Source organism: Scyliorhinus canicula, chromosome 12 (assembly GCF_902713615.1).
Source record: "Scyliorhinus canicula chromosome 12, sScyCan1.1, whole genome shotgun sequence".
NCBI lineage: Eukaryota > Metazoa > Chordata > Chondrichthyes > Carcharhiniformes > Scyliorhinidae > Scyliorhinus > Scyliorhinus canicula.
The window spans coordinates 101,602,272-101,627,473 of NC_052157.1; the positions used below are offsets into that span (position 1 = coordinate 101,602,272).

At 50.3% G+C, this 25,202-nt stretch overlaps 2 non-coding genes and 1 pseudogene across 2 annotated transcripts; 2 read left to right on the forward strand and 1 right to left on the reverse strand.

Moving 5' to 3' along the window:
* Nucleotides 1–777: 777 nt before the first annotated feature.
* LOC119975332 lies at nt 778–896 on the reverse strand (annotated as a pseudogene).
* Nucleotides 897–9,962: 9,066 nt separating this feature from the next.
* LOC119975328 lies at nt 9,963–10,081 on the forward strand. The gene has a single exon (XR_005462744.1). It is a non-coding gene; the product is annotated as a 5S ribosomal RNA (ribosomal RNA).
* Nucleotides 10,082–14,744: 4,663 nt separating this feature from the next.
* Nucleotides 14,745–14,863, forward strand: LOC119975315. Its single transcript, XR_005462732.1, has one exon. It is a non-coding gene; the product is annotated as a 5S ribosomal RNA (ribosomal RNA).
* The last annotated feature ends 10,339 nt before the right edge of the window (nt 14,864–25,202 follow it).

Below are 25,202 nucleotides of genomic sequence, written 5' to 3' on the forward strand. Positions count from 1 at the left end.
CCATGTCCCATAATGGCTATTAGATCTAATTGCTCATCTATATTTATGCTACCAGTTCATCAATCTTAGTGTGAATGCTTCTTTCATTCCGATTTAGACCCTTGAATTTTATTTATTTTAGTACTGCTCTTTTCATGGATGTTATTTGCTGATGTACTATTACAGTTACACTCTGACTCTTCATGTTACATTCTACTTGCCTTTAACCAAATTGTTATACCACTCCAATGCCTTGACTTTTGAATTTAGCTTTAAGACCCTCCCTACACCTTTTTCCACCCCCCACCCTCTCCACCGCTGTAGTTTCAAGCCCTACCCACACCCCCAGTTATAAGATTCTTTTAAAACAGAATGGCGTGATAATAAATCTGGCAAGTGAACATTCAGAGTCATGTGTGAGTGGACAAAAGTAATGTAAGATCTGGGGTGAGTTCTTCTGGCCGTTCACACTGCTGCAGGTTTCCCGGCAGCGTGGGGTGGATTCACACCGGCGGGACCAGAAGATGCCGCTGCCGGCCAACGATGCGTCACCTCCTGCCGCCAAGAAACATGTTCGGCGATGCCAGAGAATCTCACTCTGGTGTTTCACGTTTCTTCTCCGATCTCAATCAGCCCTCTTGTCCTTGTGTAGCCGGAGGATAATGTACAGCAATAAGATAGAGAGAAAGGAAGAGTTTGGTGTGTGTGTGCAGGAGCGAGGAGTGAAAAGGATGTTTGTGGATTGCTGAATGTGAGTGTGAGGATGGTGATGTTTGAGCAGCCTCTGGTGGCAGCAAAAGCCTACTGCACCTGGTATTCCCAGGCAGTCTCCCATCCAAGTACTAACCAGGCCTGAATCTGCTTAGTTTCCGAGATCAGACGAGATCGTGCGTTTTCAGACTAGTATGGCCATAGGCATTTGCTGCTTCCTTTTCTCCCTATTTAAAGGCCACAGTCCTGACACTGGTATTATTTCATAGCATTCTATTGTGCCACAGCATTTATTTTTCTCTTTTCTTTTCATTTTCCACCACTCCCCAACCTTTCTCTCTTGATACTCAGGCACAAATTACAATTCTTTCCCTTCATTCACAAGTTAGCACATTTGGCCTTCGAGTCTATACCACCATTCAATTAATTGTGTCTCCTCTGCTTTATGACTCCATTTCCCCACCTTTCATCCCTTTGGTTGATAAATATTGCAAAATATCAGGTGTCAAATTTATTATTGATTGAGAATGAATTGCCTTTTGCAGCAGACATTTCCAATCTTCTGCCACACTTTTAGGTGTTGAAGTATTTTCTAAGCTCACTCTATGGCTCTCTTTTGTCAGTCCAAGCTCCCTAGTCTTGGACTTCCCCAATCAGCAGAAACAGTTTCTCCGTGTCTCCTCTATCTGTTCTCCAGGATATCCTGAAAACTTTGATCAAACCACAACTTGAGTTTCTAACATCGAAGGAAAACTGACAGATACTACCGAGTTTACTATGATCTGTTCTGTTGTCGCTACACTTGAATGATTCTGCTTGGATACCACGAGGCAGTCTTGTATAAGATACACAGATATCTTTATTAACAATACTGAACTACATACATATTTAGTCGGGATGTGAAGTACTCTCTACTAGGTCCTTACATGTTGTTAGTGATCTTTAGACTGGCCCCAGCTCTAGGTCGGAGCTGTTTTGCATCACTATGTGGGCGGTACTGTACTCAGTCTCATGTTAACCCTTTAGGTACCAGATAGTGGTTCTCCACTGTTGTGTTATGTAATTTGGAATAACACAAGCTGCCACTTGTTGCAGTTTTTTCTTAAATAATTTATATTCAAATTTTCAACAAATGTTAACCAACAACACGGAAAAAAAGAGAAAAAACAGTAACCCCCCCCCCAAACACAGAAGCAATAAATTAACAAAAATAATAATTAAATTACATGGAAACAAATACACATACCCAGTAAAGAACCCCCCCTGCCCGCCCCCGGTTGCTGCTGAAATTGACCACTACTTAATGCTCCGCCAAGAAGTCTAGAAACGGCTGCCACGGCCGGAAGAACCCTTGCACCAACCCCTTAGGGCAAACTTGATCCTCTCCAGTTTGATAAACCCAGCCATATCGTTGATCCAGGATTCCACGCTCGGGGGCCTCGCATCCTTCCACTGCAAAAGAATCCTGCGCCGGGCTACCAGGGACGCAAAGAACAGAATACCGGCCTCTTTCGCCTCCTGCACTCCCGGCTCTGCTGCCACCCCAAAAATTGCGAGCCCCCAACCCGGTCCAACCCTGGATCCAACCACGCTTGACAACGTCTCCGCCACTCGTCTCCAAAAGCCCTCCAGCGCAGGGCAAACCCAAAACATGTGGGTGTGGTTTGCCGGGCTCCCCAAAAACCTGACACACCTGTCCTCTCCCCCAAAGAACCGGCTCAGCCTCGTCCCAGTCATGTGCGCCCTATGCAGCACCTTTAGTTGAATCAAACTAAGCCTCACGCAGGAGGAGGAGGAATTCACCCTCCCTAGGGCATCCGCCCACGTTCCCTCATCAATCTCCTCTCCCAGCTCCTCCTCCCACTTATCCTTCAGCTCCTCCACCGAGGCCTCCTCACCCTCCTGCATCACTTGGTAGACTGCCGAGGTCCTCCCCTCACCGACCCAGGTCCCCGAGAGCACCCTCTACAGAGCCCCCCTTGCCGGCACAGTGGAAACTCCGCCACCTGCCACCTAACAATGTTGGTCGTTCTGGGTGAGTGTGCTACGGGAGCCCCCCCCCCCCCCCCCCCCCCCCCCCCCCCCCCCCGATCAGCCATATCTCCTCCTAGGCCCCTCTCATTATACTCCCGTAAGTCATTTGACTCCTGCTGACCCCGGCTGCTCCCCCCCCCCCGGTGTAACACTGCTCCTCCCCTCCCTACCCACCAAGATGCAGATTCCCCTTCTATTCCGGCCCCAGCACGGGAATACGCCCGCGCATCCAACTTAAGTCCCGTCCCTCAGCCCAAAGCGCGGGATAAAAGCCCGTCCCACCCACTCGGCCGGCCCCACCCCCACTGGCGCAGTTCCCTTCCCAGGCCCAAACTCCCCCGCCCCGGCCATCCTTACCTCCCCCGAGGCCCCCTCAACATTCCCCACCCTTCAACCCCTCCTAACCCAACACCTTCCCCCTTTCCCGGAGCCCGTCCAACGGGCCTACAAAACATCCCCCAACCTGCCCCAAAAAGAAAAAGAAAACAAAGGAACAAGGAAGAAAAAAACCCAAAACACTATACCACAATCCCCGACCCCCCCCCCCTCAAGTCTCAGTCTGAGTCCAGCTTTTCGGCCTGCACAAAGGCCCAGGCCTCCTCCGGGGAGTCAAAGTAATACTGGCAGTCTTTGTAGGTGACCCAAAGGCACGCCGGCTGTAACAGGCCAAACTTCACCCCTCTCCTGTGCAGCACTGCTTTCGACCGGTTGTAACCGGCCCTTTCCTTCGCCACCTCCGCGCTCCAGTCCTGGTAAATTCAGACCTCTGCATTCTCCCACCTGCTGCTCCGTTCCTTCAAGGCCCACCTGAGCACACATTCTCGATCGACGAACCGGTGAAACCGCCCCAGCACCGCCCTTGGCAGCTCGTTGGGCTAGGGCTTCTTCACCAGCACTCGATGGTCCCCCTCCAGCTCCAAGGGCCCCTGGACGGACCCCGCTCCCATTAGGAAATTCAGCATAGTGACCACATAGGCCCCCAGGTCCGATCCTTCCAGCCCCTCCGGGAGGCCCAGGATCCGCAAATTCTTTCGCCGCGAGCGGTTCTCCATTTCCTCAAGCTTGGCCTGCCATTTCTTGTGGAGCGCCTTTTGCGCCTTCACCTTCTCTGCCAGGCCTAGGATTTCATCCTCGTTCTCCGAGGCTTTTTGCCGAACCTGGCAGATCTCTGCCCACTGGGCCGTCTGGGTCGCTAGGAGCTTGTCGAAAGAGGCCTTTAGCGGTTCCAGCAGCTCAGCCTTCAACTCCCTAAAACAGCGATGGAGCAGCTCCTGCTGCTCCTGTGCCCACGCTGCCGGCTCCCCGTCCGCCGCCATCTTGTTCTTCCTCCCTCGCACCTTTCTCTTCTCCGGTGCCGATTTTTTAACCGCCCCGCTCCTGGTCCAATCCATCCACTTTCAGGGGAGCGTTACGGAAGCCTTCCCACACCGGGAAACGTCTGTCAAGCGCTGTTACGGGCCCTAAAAAGTCCAAAAATACCAGGAGCCACCGAACGTGCGGCTTAGCTCCGCATCGCCGCAACCGGAAGTCCCCACTTGATGCAGTTTTGAGTCAAAGATGCTCCAGACTTTGAAGTGAGTTCAATGTGTTTTATTGAACTATTAGCACAGTTCTCAATTAGTTTGACTCTATGTTAATCTAAATGTTGTAATTCAGTCTAACTGAACCAACCACGTGCTGGGGTGTGATGATGAGGATACACCCTGTCTCACTCTGGAGATTTTGGTCTGTGGAAAGAGGCGGGGTGTGAGTGCCTCGTCCCTTTGATAGTGAGATACCACCCCTGAGTGTCCTGACTGCTCATTGGTCGTGTCCTATTCTATGTGTTCATTAGCTGCATGTTTGCATATCATGACACTCCACCTCCCCTGAACATTATCCCCTGTGTAAAGACTGACATTAGTTTACACACACCCCCAGCGATGTGTTTCTAGGCAGCGGGAGGCGGCGCGCCATTCACTGGCGGCAGGATTCTCTAATCCCACCGCTTTCAATGGCAATTCTCATTGAAACCACCCCACTCCACCGGGAAACCAGCAGGCAGGGGTGTGCTGCCAGTAGCACCAAAGAATCCCGTTGCTGGCGAACGGCCAGAGAATTACGGCCTCTATTTCTGCTAAGCAACTGTTTCTAAGGAAGCAACATTTACTTTAGCTGCTTTTTGTACAGCTTCGTACACATTAATTGGATTTCATATTCTTGGCTAATTTATTGTCATTTTATTAATTAGCTTATGATCAACCTTTTGGTGGCCCTTTCCCGGTCAATCATGAGGCTTACTGCGTGCCTATGCAACTGAGAATTCCCTTCTTTATTTACCACCATACATTCCAGTCATTTTACCTAATCAACTGTAGCCAGCTCTGGACTCATACCTGAGTAATTGTCTTTGTTTAATTTCAAGGTTTTTGACTGGGACTGGATTATGTTGTTTTTAAGCTTCATATGAAATTCAATGTTACCATCACTTTTCCACATTGGATCTTTTACTGTGAGATTACAAATTAATCTTGCCTCATTGCACAATGCTAGATCTAAATAGCTTTACCCCTGGTTGGTTCCGCAACAATCAGGAAACTATCATAAAATCTTTCAACAAGTTCCTCATCTGGAAAACCTTTGAAAATGTAATTAGTCCAGTCTATATCAAGAGTAAAAACTCCACAATTATTAAATTGCCTTTGTTAAAACCCCAATTACGTCTTCTTTCGTGTTCTGTCTATTGGTGCAACCTCTGTATGGACTCTGCAAACTACTCCCACCAGATATTTCTGACCCTGCTGTCCCGAATCTCCGCCCACAATGATTCTGCATCCTGATCTTCTGATACAAGATCCTTTTGCTTTTTCTTAAAAAACATTTTATTAAGGTATTTGTAATTTTATAATAATAACAGTAACGACAGTAAACAATGCAAATCTAAATATAAACATAGTGCATAAATCATCTCCATCCCTAACAGGTCCCGCTGTTGCTCGTTCTGGGTGAGTGTGCTTTACACTCAATTTGGCTCTGTTTCGTCCCTTAGCTCTAGAGAAGCCAGGTATCGTTAAGATACCGCCACAAGTTTCAAGTTCAAATTCAGACCAATAACTCCATACACCAGTTAGTAAGTTCAAAGAAGACACGTTTATTATAATACAGTTATCTACTAATTGTGCATATAAAACTACAAGACTAGGCTAATCCTACCACTAATAGGCCAATACTTATCTGGAATAAGTGATTTTCTCACACGCGTCCCTTAGTTGTGTCACGGTTAAGGGGGGTGGTGTAAACGATCTCGGGTGCGCCTTCTGCGGTTGCTTTTCGTTGGGTGGTGACTGGGTTCATTGGTGCGGGTGCTATCTGATCTGTGGGGGGTTGGGGCGCTTTCCTTTTCTGCTGCGCTGCTAGCGCACATGTTCCCTGAACATATCGCTGCGCTGTCTCACTTAACTCCTGCCAATCTGGGGCATTCTCTTCTTCTAATTGTGTTCCAAAGGTTTCTTGGAAGCCATTCTGCACAGAAAGCAGAGATTGCAGCTCCGCAATCTGCTTCCTACATTTTGCATGGTCCACTGTGCTTTGCCTTCGCTTAGTGGTGGCAGCATGGAGTGCCCTTAAAGCTGCCTTTAGGTCGCTACACTGCTTTTTCAGTGTCTCTACCTGTTTTTCTGATTCTTCTCTTATCAAGACTGCATGCTGCACATCTTGATAGGCTTTTTCGTACTAATTTGAGAGCTGCTCAGATGGGCTAGACATGACTGATGTGCCCTCTTGGCATCATCCACCTCTCTATCCTTATCTGCCAGCCTTTGCCTTAATCCTAAATTCTCCTTTTCGATGTCCCTGACATCCACTTTGCTCATTCTGTTTTTCTCCTCTAAATCTGCTGGGAGCGTCCTGACGACCTCCTCTGTGCCTCGCAATTGTGCCAAGCAGGACACAATTGCCATCGGCTTACGTGCTTTACTCAAACCTTTCTTAGTAATTTCAGACAGGTTCCCCCACCAAGTATGCCCTATACCCCCGGGACCTGTCTCTTCATTCAAACAAACTCACTCCAAAAACACACTCATTCTTTCCCTTTGAGGTACTTCCTGAGTTCCAGCACCCAAACGGGACACTGACCTACTCTGCTGCTGTTGGTCGCTGCGACGACGAACTGCTCTGGGTTCATGAGGCGTTCCATTGCCTGCATGGCCATCTCTTTTTCTCTTATGCTCTCTGAAATTTGGAACGAGGGATAATAAGGCAATGCTATAAAATGCGGGTACGGCTTTCGCTATTTTCCGAATTATAAACTCCCGACAGTTTGTCGCTACAAAAATCTCTCGGTTTTACCTTATAACCCTGTTAGTTACGCATGCAAAACACACTTCCGAATTATGAGGATTGATTTGAACTACTTGAACACTTGTGGTTTTTCCATTTCCCAATTGGATTTCAGATTCAAATTTCTGGGTTCTCTCGGAGGGGGGGTGAGCAAACCTTTCCGTGCAAGGGCCACATGCAGAAATTCACAATTTTAAAGGGTAGTTTTACAGCATAGTATATTAAGTAAAATAATTAATATTTTAAATAGCCAAAATAAAAGGTCTTTAAAGAAAAAAAAGCACATTTATTTGAAAAACAAAGTAACTCAGTAAGTAACAGAACAATGTCAATGAGAATGATGCATCTGACTGCAGTCATTTACCAGTTTGTTGAAATCAGGTGTCAAGTTGCTTGTGCTGATCCTTAACACTGACAGAAGCACAGCCTAGCCGAGTCAACGATAAAAACGCGGGTAGTGGGGTGGATGAGTGGGGCTGCCTTATTGGTCGGTTTAGTTGGGTGTGCGACCAATAGGAGTCCAGGTTACAAACAATAATAAGGCTTATTGTTTGTAACCTGGACTCCTATTGGTCGCACACCCAACTAAACCGACCAATGAGGCAGCCCCACTCATCCACCCCACTACGCGCGTTTTTATGCGGCCCGCCAATGAGGTGCCCGGAATCATAACCGGCATTTTTTAAAAGCCGCCGGGGAAAAGCCGCTGAAGTAAATGCGCTTATTGAATAAGCGCATTTACTTCAGCGGCTTTTCCCCGGCGGCTTTTCAAAAATGCCGCTTATGATTCCGGGCATCTCATTGGCGGGCCGCATAAAAACATTTGTCGGGCCGCATGCGGCCCGCGGGCCGTAGTTTGCCCACCCCTGCTCTATACACTCGCAATCGATTGGGTCTCTTCCCAATCGATTGATTTGAATTTCCCCAATAACGGGGCAGTCCCTCGATCACTGGGCGGTTCTTGGGGCTTATTGTTTTGGACTTCTCTTGGCGCCGAGAAGTCTGGCCTTCTATTCACTGTAGCGATTTGAGTTAACTTGTTTCCATTGTACCTGGGAATCACCCGATATCGCCTCATTAGTATGCTAACTTGTTTTCTTTTACAGTGCTGTCTGGTTTCTGCAGCAGTCAGAATACACAAGCGCTTTTGCAAGCTGCTTGCTTTTGCAACATGTCCATTTTCCCTGTATTCTTTGTAATCTTCCATTTTGTGTTGGGCAGTGGCCACCCCAGGTGGCTACACCTCCTACCCTAAACAAAAAATAGCCTAACCCATCCTCCCCCCATTTAAAATTTTTGCCTCCGCTGACAGTTAATTTTCCCCGACGAAATCGACAAACAGCTGCCACCTCCGGACGAACGCTAGCGTTTACCGTCTTAGGGCGAACTTGATTTTCTCAAGACTGAGAAACCCAGCCATGTGGTAACCCATTTGGTGGCTTCGAGTCCCTCCACGCTAGCAATATCCGTCTCAGGGCTACCAGGGAGGCAAAGGCCAAGACATCAGCCTCTCTCGCCCACTGGACTCCTGGATCTTCTGACACTCAAACATCGGCATCTCTGGACTCGGCACCACCCGTGTTTTTAGTACCGTGGACATGACACCTGCAAAACCCTGCCAGAGTCCCCTAAGCTTCGGGCATGCCTAAAACGTATGGACATGATTTGCTGCCCCCCCCCCCCCCCCCCCCCCCCCCCACCTCCGCACACCTGTCCTCTACCGCAAAAAACTTGCTCATCTGGGCCACCGTCATGTATGTCCGGTAAACTGCCTTAAATTGTATCAGGCTGAGCCTGCCACATGATGAGAATGTATTGACTCTACTCAAGGCATCCGCCCACAGACCTGCCTCTATCTTTCCTCCTCGCTCATCTTCACATTTGCCCTTTAGCTCCTCTATCTGAGTTTCCTCCGACTCCATGAGTTCTTTGCAGATATCTGATACTTTCCCCTCTCCCACCCACGTTCAGGAAACTACCCTGTCCTGTATCCCCGTGGCGGTAGGAGCGGAAAGGTGGAAACCTGTCTTCGCAAAAAATCCCGTACCGGCAGATACCTGAATCTGTTTCCTGCTGGCAATTCAAATTTCTCCTCTAACTCCTTCAAACAGGGGAAGCTACAAGATCCTTTCACACTCACATCTTCATGTCCTCCTTTTAACCTAGGCTACTCCTCGTCATTTTCCATTCTGGTTCAGTACAAGGTACAAAGTCCTGGTTAAACCACACTTTGAGTACTGGGAGCAGTTCCAGGCTCCACTGCTGAGGAAAGATAAGTAGGAGGGAGTGCAACGTATATTTATAACTGGACTCTTAATGGCTAAATCATGAGGAAAGATTATACAAAATAGACTGTATTCTATATAACAGATTAACAAATGATTTGATCAATGTCTTTGAAGTATTAAAAGGACCAGATAGGACAGATTATTTTCACAGGTGGGGAGTCCAGAACTACAGGGCATACTCTTAAAAATTATAGCTTTATCTTTCAGGAGTGAAATTCAAAAAGGATCCCACATGCAAAGAGTGGTGGAAGTTGGGAAATCCCTTCCTAAGCAGGCAATTAATGCCAGATGAATGGTAAATTTTGAATGGAGATTCGTAGATAGCTGTTCACCGAAGGTAATGATGATGGAGTTTGGTGGGGGGGAAAAGCAGCAAAATGGAGTTAGATGGCAGATCAGCCAGGATTCATTCCATGGTTGGATAGACTCAAAGGGCCAAATAAGTGACTTCTGTTCCTAGGTTCCTGAAGAAGGTAAAAGCTTGTAAGATGTGTCTGGGGACAGAGCCCTGAGAGAATGAGGTGGGGAAGGGGTAAAATGAAAAAAAAAATCCTTTGATAGAGTAGAATGCTATCAAATAATATTAATACCAGGACTGTGGCCTTTAACTAGGTAGAAAAGGAGACAGTGATTGCCTACGGCCATACTAGTCTGAAAACGCCCGATCTCGTCTGATCTCGGAAACTAAGCAGATTCAGGCCTGGTTAGTACTTGGATGGGAGACCGCCTGGGAATACCAGGTGCAGTAGGCTTTTGCTGCCACCAGAGGCTGCTCAAACATCACCATCCTCACCCCAGATCTTACATTACTTTTGTCCACTCACACACGACTCTGAATGTTCACTTGCTGGATTCATTGCCACGCCATTATGTTTTGAAAGAATCTTATAACTGGGGGTGTGGATAGGTGTTGAAACTAAAAACGTTACTGTGGTGGAAGGGAGGTGCGAGGTGGAAAAGGGTATAGGGAGGGTTTCAAAGCTCACATTCAGCAATCCACAAACATCCTTTTCACTCCTCGCTCCTGCACACACACACAAACTCTCTCTCTCTCTCTATCTTATTGCTGTACATTATCCTCCTGCTACACAAAGCCAAGAGGGCTGATTGAGATCGGAGAAGAAACACAAAACACCAGAGTGATATTCTCTGGCATCGCCGAACATGTTTCTTGGCGGCAGGAGGTGACGCATCGTTGGCCGGCAGCGGCATCTTCTGGTCCCGCCGGTGTGAATCCACCCCACGCTGCCGGGAAACCTGCAGCAGTGTGAACGGCCAGAAGAACTCACCCCAGATCTTACATTACTTTTGTCCACTCACACACAACTCTGAATGTTCACTTGCCAGATTCATTGCCACGCCATTATGTTTTAAAAGAATCTTATAACTGGGGGTGTGGATAGGTGTTGAAACTAAAAACGTTACTGTGGTGGAAGGGAGGTACGAGGTGGAAAAAGGAATAGGGAGGGTTTCAAAGCTAAATTCAAAAGTCAAGGCATTGGGCTGGTGTAACAATTTGGTTAAAGGCAAGTAGAATGTAACATGAAGAGTCAGAGAGTGTAACTGTAATAGTGCATCAGCAAATAACATCCATGAAAAGAGCAGTACTAAAATAAATAAAATTCAAGGCTCTTCCGCGGGATGAAGGCAGCATTCACATTAAGATTGACAAACGGGCAGCATAAATAGAGATGAACGTGAGATCCAATTGGCATTACAGGGACACGGTTACAAGGTGACCAAGGTTGGGAAATTAGTAATCCAGGATACACCACATTTTCAAAAGACAACCAGAATGGAAAATGAGGAGGTGTAGCCCAGGTTAAAAGGAGGACATGAAGATGTGAGTGTGAAAGGATCTTGTAGCTTCCCCTGTTTGAAGGAGTTAGAGGAGAAATTTGAATTGCCAGCAGGAAACGGATTCAGGTACCTGCCGGTACGGGATTTTTTGCGAAGACTGGTTTCCACCTTTCCGCTCCTACCGCCACGGGGAATACAGGACAGGGTAGTTTCCCGAACGTGGGTGGGAGAGGGGAAGGACTCGGATATCTACAAAGAACTCATGGAGTCGGAGGTAACTCAGATAGAGGAGCTAAAGGGCAAATGGGAGGCGCAGATAGTGGCGTCGATTGACGCGGAGAAGGCCTTCGATAGGGTGGAGTGGGGATATCTTTGGGAGGTTCTGAAAAGGTTCGGGTTTGGAGAGGGATTTATTAAGTGGGTGAGGCCCCGGTGGCGAGTGTGGTTGTGAATGGGAGGAGGTTGGAGAATTTTCGACTGTACCGGGGGACGAGGCAGGGGTGTCCCCTGTCTCCCCTGCTGTTCGCGCTGGCGATCGAGCCCCTGGCCATGGCGCTGAGGGAGTCGAGGAACTGGAGGGGGATAGTGCAGGGGGGGTGGAGCATCGGCTGTCGTTATACGCGGATGATTTATTGTTGTATGTGGCAGAACCTGTGGGGTGGATGCGGAGGGATGAGGACGCTTGAGGAGTTCGGGGGCTTCTCCGGGTATAAGCTCAACGTTGGGAAGAGTGAGCTGTTCGTGGTGCATCCGGGGGACCAGGAGAGAGGGATTGGGGAGCTCCCGCTGAAAAGGGCGGAGAGGAGTTTCAGGTACCTGGGGGTCCAGATAGCGAGGAGCTGGGGGACCCTGCACAGGCTCAACTTTACGAAGCTGGTGGAGCAGATGGAGGAGGAGTTTAGGAGGTGGGATGTGTTGCCACTCTCCCTAGCGGGCAGGGTCCAGTCTGTCAAAATGATGGTGCTCCCGAGGTTCTTGTTCCTCTTCCCAGTGCCTCCCTATCATGATTCTGAAGGCTTTCTTCAGGAGGGTCAATAGGAGCATTACGGGGTTTGTGTGGGCGCAGAAGACCCCGAGGGTGAGGAGGGTGTTCCTGGAGCGGAGTAGGGATGTGGGGGAGTTGGTGTTGCCCAACCTGTGTGGGTAGTACTAGGCCGCCAATGTGGCGATGATACGTAGGTGGGTTATGGAGGGGGAGGGGGCGGCTTGGAAAAGGATGGAGGTGGCGTCCTGTGTGGGCATGAGCCTGGAGGCGCTGGTGACGGCGCCGTTGCCACTCCCCCCAACAAGGTATACTACGAGTCCGGTGGTGGCGGCTACCCTCAAGACTTGGGGGCAGTGGAGGCGGCAGAGGGGGGAGGTGAAGGCTTCAATTTGGTCCCCGATACAGGGGAACCACCGGTTTATACCAGGGAGGATGGACGGAAGGTTTTTGACCTGGCACAGCGCAGGTATCAGACGGAGGGGGGACCTCTTTCTCGACGGGAAGTTTGCGACCTTGGAGGAGTTGGAGGGAAGGTTGGGCCTCCCCCCAGGGATCACCTTTAGATACATTCAGATTAGGGCAAAGTTGGCCATTCCCTGAATACAAAATGGAGGAACGCAAAGCATATAGGATAAAATGGACAATGTTTGCAGCACCAGCAGGCTGCACCAAGCAGGTGTGGATTCTGTCTGCTAAGAAAGCAGACAGCACCGAAACGAACATTCGGCATACTAATGAGGCAATCACCGGGATAATTAGCATGTTAATGGAATGATTCCAGAGACAATGGACACAAATGGGGAAGCAACTGCAACATTGTAAAGGATACCAGACACTCAGGCACCAGCAAGGTTCGAAAACAAAGAGCCTGAAAGCCCGCCCAGTAGCTAAGGAACAGCCTCAGTATTGGGGGGATTCAAACATATCGATTGGGAAGAGACCCAATCGATTCCAAGCAGGTAAGGGAGTCCGCCCAAAGGGGCGGGGATCCCTGGGGCCTATAAAAGATAGGTCCCACACATGGTTCAGTCTTCTCGTCCAGCCCTCCTCTCTCCTTGACCAGCACTCCTCCGTGGACCAGCACCTCGACCAGCTTTTGCCAAGAAGACCCTGAAGGAGAGAGAGAGAGGTTCGGACAGCAGCCGCCAGCAAGTAAGTGTCTCACAACGATCGCTACCAGAGATAGACACTCCTGACCCCTTTTAACTTATACCAACCTGAAGTCTGCAGACCAGAGCAGAGCAAGAGGCCTTGTTCCCTGACCCGGCAGTTCCTTCGAGATAAGTATTAGTTTATTTAGCGGTAGGAATTAGTTTAATCCTTTTAGCGTGTGCATAGGTAGTTATTATAATTGTATTATAATAAACTCAGTTGTTTGAACTTACTAATTGGTGTATGGTTTTATTGCTTTGAACTTCACCTTGAACTTGTGGCGGTATCTTAACGATACCTGGCGACTCCAGAGCTAAGTAAAGAAACAGAGCCAAATTGAGTGTTAAGCACACTCACCCAGAACGACCAACATTGTTAGGCGGCAGGTGGCAGAGTTTCCACTGTGCTGGCAAGGGGGGCTCAGTACAGGGTGGGTATGTGTATTTGTTTCCATGTAATTTAATTATTATTTTTGTTAATTTATTGCTTCTGTATTTGGGGGGGGGGGTTACTGTTTTTTTCTCTTTTTTTTCCGTGTTGTTGGTTAACATTTGTTGAAAATTTGAATATAAATTATTTAAGAAAAAACTGCAACAAGTGGCAGCTTGTGTTATTCCAAATTACATAACACAACAGTGGAGAACCACGATCTGGTACCTAAAGGGTTAACATGAGACTGAGTACAGTACCGCCCACATAGTGATGCAAAACAGCTCCGACCTAGAGCTGGGGCCAGTCTAAAGATCACTAACAACATGTGAGGACCTAGTAGAGAGTCCTTCACATCCTGACTAAATATGTATGTAGTTCAGTATTGTTAATAAAGATATCTGTGTATCTTAAACAAGACTGCCTCGTGGTATCCAAGCAGAATCATTCAAGTGTAGCGACAACAGAACAGATCATAGTAAACTCGGTAGTATCTGTCAGTTTTCCTTCGATGTTAGAAACTCAAGTTGTGGTTTGATCAAAGTTTTCGGGATATCCTGGGGAACAGATAGAGGAGACACGGAGAAACTGTTTCTGCTGATTGGGGAAGTCCAAGACTAGGGAGCTTGGACTGACAAAAGAGAGCCATAGAGTGGGCTTAGAAAATACTTCAACACCTAAAAGTGTGGCAGAAGATTGGAAATGTCTGCTGCAAAAGGCAATTCATTCTCAATCAATAAAAAATTTGACACCTGATATTTTGCAATATTTGTCAACCAAAGGGGATGAAAGGTGGGGAAATGGAGTCATAAAGCAGAGGAGACACAATTCATTGAATGGTGGTATAGACTCGAAGGCCAAATGTGCTAATTTGTGAATGAAGGGAAAGAATTGTAATTTGTGCCCGAGTATCAAGAGAGAAAGGTTGGGGAGTGGTGGAAAATGAAAAGAAAAGAGAAAAATAAATGCTGTGGCACAATAGAATGCTATGATATAATACCAGTGTCAGGATTGTGGCGTTTAAGTAGGGAGAAAAGGAGGCAGCAAATGCCTACGGCCATACTAGTCTGAAAACGCCCGATCTCGTCTGATCTCGGAAGCTAAGCAGATTCAGGCCTGGTTAGTACTTGGATGGGAGACCGCCTGGGAATACCAGGTGCAGTAGGCTTTTGCTGCCACCAGAGGCTGCTCAAACATCACCACCCTCACACTCACATTCAGCAATCCACAAACATCCTTTTCACTCCTCGCTCCTGCACACACACACAAACTCTTCTTGATTGAGATCGGAGAAGAAACGCGAAACACCAGAGTGAGATTCTCTGGCATCGCCGAACATGTTTCTTGGCGGCAGGAGGTGACGCATCGTTGGCCGGCAGCGGCATCTTCTGGTCCCGCCGGTGTGAATCCACCCCACGCTGCCGGGACACCTACAGCAGTCTGAACGGCCAGAAGAACTCAACCCAGATCTTACATTACTTTTGTCCACTCACACACGACTCTGAATGTTCACTTGCCAGATTTATTACCACGCCACTCTGTTTTAAAAGAATCTTATAACTGGGGGCGTGGATAGGGCTTGAAACTACAGCGGTGGAGAGGGTGGGGGGGGGGGGGGGGGACAAGGTGGAAAAAGGTGTAGGGAGGGTCTTAAAGCTAAATTCAGAAGTCAAGGCATTGGGCTGGTGTAACAATTTGGTTAAAGGCAAGTAGAATGTAACATGAAGAGTCAGAGTGTAACTGTAATAGTGCATCAGCAAATAACATCCATGAAAAGAGCAGTACTAAAATAAATAAAATTCAAGGGTCTAAATCGGAATGAAAGAAGCATTCACACTATGATTGATGAACTGGTAGCATAAATAGAGATGAGCAATTAGATCTAATAGCTATTATGGGACACGGTTACAAGGTGACCAAGGTTGGGAAATAAGTATTCCAGGGTACACCACGTTTCCAAAAGACAACCAGAATGGAAAAAGAGGCGGAGGTAACCAGTTTAAAAGGAGGACATGAACATGTGAGTGAGAAAGGATCTTGTATCAGAAGATCAGGAAACAGTATCAGTGTGGGCAGTGATTCGTGATAGCAGGGTCAGAAATATCTGGTGAAGTTGGATTAGTTTATTGTCACTTGTACCGAGGTACTGTGAAAAGTATTTTTCAGCGAGCAGCTCAACAGATCATTAAATACATGAAATGAAAATGAAATAAAAGAAAATACATAATAGGGCAACAGGAGGTACACAATGTAACTACATAAGCACCGGCATCGGATGAAGCACAAAGGGATGCAGTGTTCATGAGGTCAGTCCATAAGAGGGTCGTTACGGAGTCGGGTAACAGCGGGGAAGAAGCTGTTTTTGCTCTTTAGTTTGCTCTTTGCTCTTTAGCTCTTTAGTTTGCAAAGTCCGTACAGAAGTTATACCATTAGACAGAGCACATAAAAGACGTAATTGGGTTGTAACAAAGACAATTTAATAATTGTCGGTTTTTTAATTTTGATATAGACTGGACAAATTAAATTTTCAAAGGTTGTCTAGAAGAAGAACTTGTTGAATGATTTCATGAGTTTCCTGATTGTTGTGGAAACAACCAGGGGTAAAGCTATTTTAGATCGTGCATTGTGCAATGAGGCAGGATTAATTTGTCATCTCACAGTAAAAGATCCACTGTGGAAAAGTGATGGTAACTATTGGAGAGTTTTCAAGGCCTCTGTATTGAGTCAACTTCCATGTGGGGTTCTTCCCTGTGGCTCAACTCAGTACAGAGAGCAACCGACACATCAACAATCTGGATAAGACGGTTTTATTTTCCCAAGCTTGAGTTTGTGTACACAAGAGATTAGATCTGGATGCTTGCCAAGATCTATCTGCTGAACACTGATAAAAACACATCAATTATACAATTTCCAAAAATCTGCAGCTGATGCAGCTCATTCAGGAGGGCTTCGCCAAGCGGAAACAGGAATGCTTGGACCCGATTAAGGAATGGATTGTGCGGCTGGAGCTTAGATTGGATGCCCAAGACCGGGCGATCCAGAAAGTGGAGAAGGCGCTGGCTGAGCAGGAGGAACGTCAAACAACACTGGAGTTGGAGGTGGGGATGCTGAGAGACCAGCAGAAAAGACTTCTGGAGAAGGTGGAGGACCTAGAGAACAGGCCCTGCCGGCAGAACTTGAGAATCGTTGGTCTCCCGGAGGGGTCCGAAGGAACGGCCGCAGGGGCATACATAGCGGGCATGTTCGAGAAGTTACTGGGGGATGTCATGTGAAAAATAAGTTTCTTGTTTTTCCGACGTTATTTGTAATGCCTTCTGTATTGATTTGGGGCTTGTTGCAGAGCTGATTGAGTTAAAGTTTACATTTGCACTGATGGGGGATGGAGGTGTGATTGTTAGATGTTGGACCTTTTGTTTGATCTTTTCTTTGATTTTTGTGATTTATTTTTGGGCAATTGTGTTGGGATTGTTTTTCTTTTGCATTTGTCTGTCCGAGCTGGAAGAAGGTAGGGGGGAGGGGGGTAGGGAAAATAGGTGGGAGAAGGGAACAATAGGTGGGAGAATGTCTGGCGCCATGGGCAGGGTGATCAAGCTAGCTGGGCGGGCTAGCTCACGGAAGCGCAGTGGGGGTGAGCAGATGTTATGCTTGTTGAAGGGGTTGGTTTACATAGTGCTGTTACTCGGGGGGATCGGGGGGTGGAAATGTCCTGCTGACGGGGAGGGACTTTTGCTGTGGGACAGAATGCAGATCGGGGGCAGAAGCTGCCTGGGGGCGGGCCAGTGGATGCGCAGGATGCGGGCTAGAGATTGGCCTAAGAAGGTGATGGCTGATTGACGAAGGCTGGGGGGGGGGGGGGGGGGGGGGGCGATAAGCTCCCGAACCAGGCTGATCACATGGAACGTAAGAGGGCCAAATGGGCCGGTTAAGAGGGCACGCATGTTTGCGCATTTGAGGGGACTGAAGGCGGATGTGGTAATGTTACAGGAGACGTACCTTAGAGTAACTGAGCAGATTAGATTAAGGAAGGGATGGGTCGGACAGGTTTTTCACTCGGGCCTGGACTCTAAGACTAAAGGGGTCGCGATCCTGATTAATAAGTGAGTGTTATTCGAGGTGGGAAGAATAGTTGCGGATGTGGGAGGCCGGTACATTATGGTCAGTGGGAAGCTGGAGGGGCTGCCGGTGGTAGTGGTGAATGTGTACGCGTCAAATTGGGATGATGTGGAGTTCTTAAAGAGAATGTTGGGGAAGATCCCGGACCTGGATTTGCATATGTTAGTCATGGGGGGGGGGCATTAACACAGTCATCGACCCTGGGCTCGACCGGTTGAGCTCAAGGACAGGCAGGGTGCCAGCAATGGCAAAGGAGCTAATGGCGTTTGTGGAGCAAATGGGGTGGCTTTACTAACGGAGGTAGTGGACACAGGGTATTCGGCGATCACAATCTCTGATCATGCCCCGCACTGGGTTGACCTACAAGTTAGCAAGGAGTGCAGCTAGCCTGCACGGGAAGTTGGATGTGGGACTTTTAGCTGTTGAAGAGGTGAGTGGGCGGCTGAGGATATTTATTCAGAACTACCTGGAAGTTAATGACATGGGTGAAGTTTTGGCGGCCGTGGTCTGGGAGGCATTGAAGGCGGTGGTTAGAGGGGAGCTGATTTCGATACAGGCCTACAAGGAGAAGCCAGACAGAGCAGAGATGGACCGACTGATAAAAGAGATAGTGCAGGTCGACAGGAGGTATGCGGAGACTCCAGAGGCAGGGCTTCTAAGGGAGCGACGGAGGCTACAGGAGGAGTTTGGCTTGTTAACCACAGGGAAGGCGGACTTCCAGTTGCGGCTATGCGGAGCTAAGCCGCACGTTCGGCAGCTCCCGCTACTTAAGGACTTTTTGGCCGATTTGAGGGCCCCAAACGGTGCTGCCTCGACGAATCCTGGTGGGGGAAGGTGTCTAGAGGAGCACTCCCCATAATTTATGGTGCTCACCCGGAGTGGGATAAAGGAAAAAGCTGCAGCAGCTCCCCAAGAAAAGTGGGGGAAGAAGAACAAAATGGCGGCCGGCGGAACACCCGAGGACTGGTAGAAGTGGGCGCAGGAGCAGCAAGCCTCTCTTCTACGCTGTTTTGCGGAACTGAAGGCTGAGTTGCTGGACTCCCTGAATGCGACTACCAACAAGCTGCTTGGGACCCAGGCGGCCCAGGAGGTGTCCATTCGGGAGTTGCAGCAGCAGGCCGCTGAGCGGGAGGAGGAGGCCGTGGTCCTCGTGGGGAAAGTGGAGTTGCACGAGGCACTTCACAAAAAGTGGCAAGACTGCTTGGAGGAGCTGGACGTTTGCACGAGGCGAAAGAATTTGAGGATCCTGGGCCTGGCGGAGGGGCTGGAGGGGTCGGATCTCCCGTCGTACGTGACCACAATGTTGAGCTCGTTGATGGGAGCGGGGTCCTTCCATTTGTCCCTGGAGCTTGAGGGAGCTCACAGAGTGCTGGCCAGGAGGCCTAAGGCAAATGAACCCCCGCGGGCGGTGCTGGTGCGGTTCCATCGATTCAGTGACCGAGAGTGTGTGCTGCGCTGGGCCAAGAAAGAGAGGAGCAGCAAGCGGGAGAATTCGGTAGTGCGAATCTACCAGGACTGGAGTGCGGAGGTGGCAAAGCGGTGGGCCGGGTTCAACCGGACGATTTGGAATGCTGCAGCCTGCGCGTCTGTGGGTGACATATAAGGACCGGCACCACGACTTCGAGTCCCCGGAAGAGGCGTGGGCCTTTGTACAGGCGGAGAAGCTGGGCTCGAACTAGGGTCTGGGGACACACTATGGCCGTTGCTGTTTTCGCTGTTGCTGTTCTTCAATTTTGACACGTGTTTTTTATGCTGGTTTTCTTTTTGCTCTGTTTCCGGGTGGGTCTGTCTGTTGGGTATGGTTGTGGGGTATGTGAGGAATGTTGGGGGTTTGTGTTTTATATGTTCTCTTCTGTACGGGGCTGGTGGTTGGGGTGAAACTGGATTTTGGGGAGCTGCGTCAGAAGGGTGGGGTGTGGCAGTGTGAAAGCGCGGGCTTTCCTCTGGTTTCCCGCGCTGCGGGGCGGGGGGGCGGAGCTGGAGGTGGGGACGTGGCCTCTACTGGTTTTCTTTCCCACGCTGAAGCGGTGCCAAGGAGGTGTGGCAAGAGGGGGATGACCCCATGCCGGGAGCTGCCGGGGTCAGCAGAAGTCAGCTGACTCACGAAGTACCATGGAGGGTGCGTCGCAGCTAGGAGGGGTCCTAGCCTTGCCGGGGGGGGGGGGGGGGGGGGGGGGGGGGGGGGGGGGGGGGGGAAATACCGGGTTGCTGCTGGAATGGCCAGGAAGGAGCTGGTGTGGGCCGGGGGGGTAGAGGAGAGGCGTTATCGCCATGGGGAACGGGTCGAGCGGGGTGTGCTGGCCTGGGGCGAGCAGTCGATAAGCTATGGCTAGCCGGCGGGGGAAAGGGGCAGGTTGCCCTCTGATCCGGCTGATTAGCTGGAACGTGAGGGGGCTGAATGGGCCGGCTAAGAGAACTAGGGTATTTTCTCATCTGAAGGGGCTGAAGGCGGACGTGGCTATGCTCCAGGAGACCCATTTGAAGGTGGCAGACCAGGTTCGTCTGAGGAAGGGGTGGGTGGGCAGGTTTTTCACTCAGGATTGGACGCGAAGAACCGGGGGGTGGCGATTCTGGTGGGGAAGAGGGTGGCGTTCGAGGCGGCTGAGGTGGTGTCGAACAAGGAGGGCAGATATATTATGGTGAAGGGTAGGCTGCAGGGAGAGAAGGTGGTGCTGGTTAATGTATATGCCCCGAATTGGGATGATGCTGGCTTCATGAGGCGCTTGTTGGGCCGCATTCCGGACCTGGAGGTAGGGGGCCTGATCATGGGGGGAGACTTTAACACAGTGCTGGATTCCCCACTGGACCGGTCCAGTTCAAGGACGGGTAGGAGACCGGCGGCGGCCAAAGTGCTGAGGGGATACATGGACCAGATGGGAGGGGTGGACCCCTGGAGGTTTGGGAGGCCGAGAGCGCGGGAGTATTCCTTTTTCTCCCATGTCCATAGGGTTTATTCCCGAATAGATTTTTTCGTCCTGAGCAGGGGATTGATCCCGAAGGTGCAGGATGCAGAGTATTCGGCCATAGCGATTTCAGACCATGCTCCGCACTGGGTTGATCTGGAGATGGGGAGGCGCGGGACCAGCGCCCGCTCTGGCGCCAGGATGTGGGGATGCTGGCTGATGAGGAGGTGTGTAGGAGGGTCCGGGGAAGTATTGAGGGGTATCTTGATACCACGACACGGTGGGGATGGTTTGGGAGGCTCTGAAAGCAGTGATCCGGTGGGAGCTGATCTCCATCCGGGCCCATAGGGAAAGGAGGGAGAGGAAGGAGAGGGAGAGACGGTGGGGGAGCTCCTGGATGTGGACAGGAGATACGCAGAGGCACCGGAGGAGGGGTTGCTGGGGGAACGGCGCAGTTTGCAGGCAAAATTTGACTTGTTGACCACCAGAAAGGCGGAGACACAGTGGAGGAGGGCGCAGGGCGCGGTATATGAGTATGGGGAGAAGGCGAGCAGGATGTTGGCGCATCAGCTCCGTAGGCGAGATGCGGCTAGGGAAATTGGTGGAGTGACGGATAAGGGTGGGAATGTAGTGCAGAAGGGGACAGAAGTAAATGGGGTCTTTAGGGACTCCTACGAGGAACTGTACTGGTCGGAACCTCCGATGGGGAGAGGGGGCATGGAGAGCTTCATGAACAGGCTATGTTTCTCAAGGGTTCAAGAGGAGCTGGTAGAGGGGTTGGGGGCGCCGATAGAGTTGGAGGAGCTAGTCAGGGGGATTGGACAAATGCAGTCAGGTAAGGCTCCGGGGCCAGACGGGTTCCCGGTGGAATTTTATAAAAAGTATGCGGATCTGGTGGGCCCCCTTTTGGTACGAGCCTTCAATGAGGCATGGGAGGGGGGGGGCTTTACCCCCGACGATGTCGCGGGCACTGATCTCTCTGATCCTGAAGCGGGATAAGGACCCCTTGCAGTGTGGATCATACAGGCCTATCTCGCTCCTCAATGTTGACGCTAAGTTGCTGGCGAAGATCTTGGCCACCAGGATAGAGGACTGGGTGCCAGGGGTGATACACGAGGATCAGACAGGATTTGTCAAAGGACGGCAGCTCAACACGAATGTGCGGAGACTGCTAAATGTTATTATGATGCCGGCAGTGGAGGGGGAGGCGGAGATAGTGGTGGCGCTGGATGCAGAGAAAGCGTTTGATAGAGTTGAGTGGGGGTACCTGTGGGAGGTGCTGGAGCGGTTCGGATTCGGGGAGGGATTCATCAAATGGGTGAGGCTGCTCTACGCGGCTCCGATGGCAAGTGTAGTTACCAATGAAAGGAGTACTTTAGGCTCTACCCTGGGACCAGGCAGGGATGCCCCCTGTCCCCCTTGCTCTTTGCATTGGCGATTGAACCTTTGGCTATGGCGTTGAGAGAGTCAGGGAGATGGAGGGGTCTGCCAGAGAATGGTGGGCCTGTGGAATTCATTGCCGCGGAGTGCAGTGGAGGCCGGGACGCTAAATGGCTTCAAGGCAGAGATAGATAAATTCTTGATGTCGCGAGGAATTAAGGGCTACGGGGAGAATGCTGGTAGGTGGAGTTGAAATGCCCATCAGCCATGATTGAATGGCGGAGTGGACTCGATGGGCCGAATGGCCTTACTTCCACTCCTATGTCTTATGGTCTTATGGTCTTATGGTGCGGGGTGGGGAGGAACATCGTGTATCGCTGTATGCGGACGACCTGCTGTTGTATGTGGCGGATCCAGAAGGGGGAATGCCGGGGGTGATGGAGCTGTTAGCGGAATTTGGGGGCTTCTCGGGCTATAAGTTAAATTTAGGCAAGAGCGAGGTATTTGTAGTACACCCGGGTTATCAGGAGGAGGGAATTGGGAGACTCCCGTTTAAGAGGGCAGTGAAGAGTTTCAGATACCTGGGGGTGCAGGTGGCCAGGAGTTGGGGGACTCTCCATAAGCTTAATTTTACCAGGCTGGTGGAGCAGATGGAGGAGGAATTTAAAAGGTGGGACATGGTGCCGCTATCGTTGGCGGGTAGAGTGCAGTCCGTCAAAATGACGGTTCTCCCAAGGTTCTTGTTCCTTTTTTAGTGTTTGCCCATCTTTATCCCTAGGGCCTTTTTTAGAAGGGTGACTAGCAGCATCATGAGCTTTGTTTGGGCGCATGGGACCCCGAGGGTGAAGAGGGTCTTCTTGGAGTGGGGTAGGGATGGTGGGGGGCTGGCGTTACCCAATCTCTCGGGGTATTATTGGGTGGCCAATGTGTCGATGGTGCGCAAGTGGGTGATGGAGGGGGAGGGGGCAGCATGGAAACGGGTGGAGAGGGCGTCCTGTGGAGATACAAGCCTGGGGGCCTTGGTAACGGCGCCGTGGCCGCTCCCTCCCACGAGGTATACCACGAGTCCGGTGGTGGCGGCTACCCTCAAGATTTGGGGGCAGTGGAGGCGACATAGGGGAGAAGTGGGGGGCTCGATGGAGGCTCGGTTAAGGGGGAACCATAGGTTCGTCCCGGGGAACATTGATGGGGGATTTCAGGGTTGGCACAGAGCGGGCATCAGACAGCTGAGGGACCTGTTTATTGATGGGAGGTTTGCGAGCCTGGGGGAGTTGGAGGAGAAATTTGGGCTCCCCCCGGGAAACATGTTCAGGTATCTGCAGGTAAAGGCATTTGCTAGACGGCAGGTGGAGGGATTGCCTTCGCTTCCCGCGAGGGGGGTGAGTGACAGGGTGCTTTCAGGGGTCTGGGTCGGAGAGGGGAAGATATCTGATATCTACTAGGTTATGCAGGAGGTGGAGGAGGCGTCAGTAGAGGAGCTGAAAGCTAAGTGGGAGGGGGAACTGGGGGAAAAGATCAAAGACGGGACATGGGCTGATGCCCTGGAGAGGGTTAATTCTTCCTCCTCGTGTGCGCGGCTTAGCCTCATCCAATTCAAGGTGCTGCACCGGGCCCACATGACTGGGACGAGGATGAGTAGGTTCTTTGGGGGTGAAGACAGGTGTGTCAGGTGCTCGGGGAGTGCAGCGAACCATGCCCATATGTTCTGGGCATGCCCGGCACTGGAGGAGTTCTGGAAGGGGGTGGCGAGGACAGTGTCAAGGGTGGTGGGATCCAGGGTCAAGCCAGGACGGGGACTCGCGATTTTTGGGGTTGGGGTGGAGCCGGGAGTGCAGGAGGCGAACGAGGCCGGTGTGCTGGCCTTTGCGTCCCTAGTAGCCCGGCGAAGGATCTTGCTACAATGGAAGGATGCGAGGCCTCCAAGCGTGGAGACCTGGACCAATGACATGGCGGGTTTTATTAAGCTAGAGAAGGTCAAATTCGCCCTGAGAGGATCGGTACAAGGGTTCTTTAGGCGGTGGCAACCTTTCCTCGACTTTCTGGCTCAATGATAGGGTACGGGGACAGTAGCAGCAGCAACCCGGGGGGGAGGGGGGGGAAGGGGGAGGGAAAAGGGGGGGGGGGGGAAAGAGGGGGGGGGGACGATGACTATGTTTGTTTATTTAATTTAAATTTATTTTTAAGTTCTCTTGTTGTTCATTGGGGTTGGGGGGGGGGTGGGGGAAATGTGATACATGCGTTGATACAGTCTGGGGGGTGTTACAGTTATTATGGGTTATTTTGTTGCATTTCATTGTTTGTCATTATATTTTATATTTTCTGTAAAAAATTCCAATAAAAATTATTTTTTTTAAAAACTACAGGGAAGGCAGTGGAGTAGTTGAGGAAGACGAGAGGGGTGATTTATGAACATGGAGAAAAGGCCAGCAGAATGCTCACGCAGCAGCTCAGAAAGAGCGAGGCAGCCGTGGAGATTGGGAACGTGAAGGACGGGGACGGGAACCTGGTCGGAGTTTCAGCAGGGGTTAATAAGGTGTTGAAAGAGTTTTACAGCAGGTTGTATGAGTCGGAACCCCCAGCTGGGCCGGAGGGGATGAGGCACTTTTTAGGGGGACTGAAGTTCCCAAAGGTGGACGGGGATTGGTAGAAGGGCTGGGAGCCCCGATCCGGTTGGAGGAAATAGCAGAGTGCCTGAAGGCCATGCAGACGGGTAAAGCCCCAGGGCCAGACGGGTACCTTGTGGAGTTTTATAAAAAGTTCTCTGGGATATTGGGTTCGCTGTTGATGAGGCCATTCAATGAGGCAAGGGAGCGTGGGGTGCTTCCCCCGACGATGTCACAGGCCACTATCTCATTGATCCTGAAGCAGGACAAGGACCCGGAGCTATGCGGGTCCCATAGGCCGATATCCCTACTAAATGTGACGCCAAACTGTTGGCCAAAATCTTGTCCTCTAGGATTGAAGACTGTGTTCCGGACGTGATTGAGGAAGGTCAGACGAGATTTAAGGGTAGGCAGTTGGTGGCCTAAGGTTGTTAAATGTGATTATGATGCCCCCAGAAGGTAGGGACGTGGAGATAATGGTCGCAATGGACGCAGAGACGGAATTTGA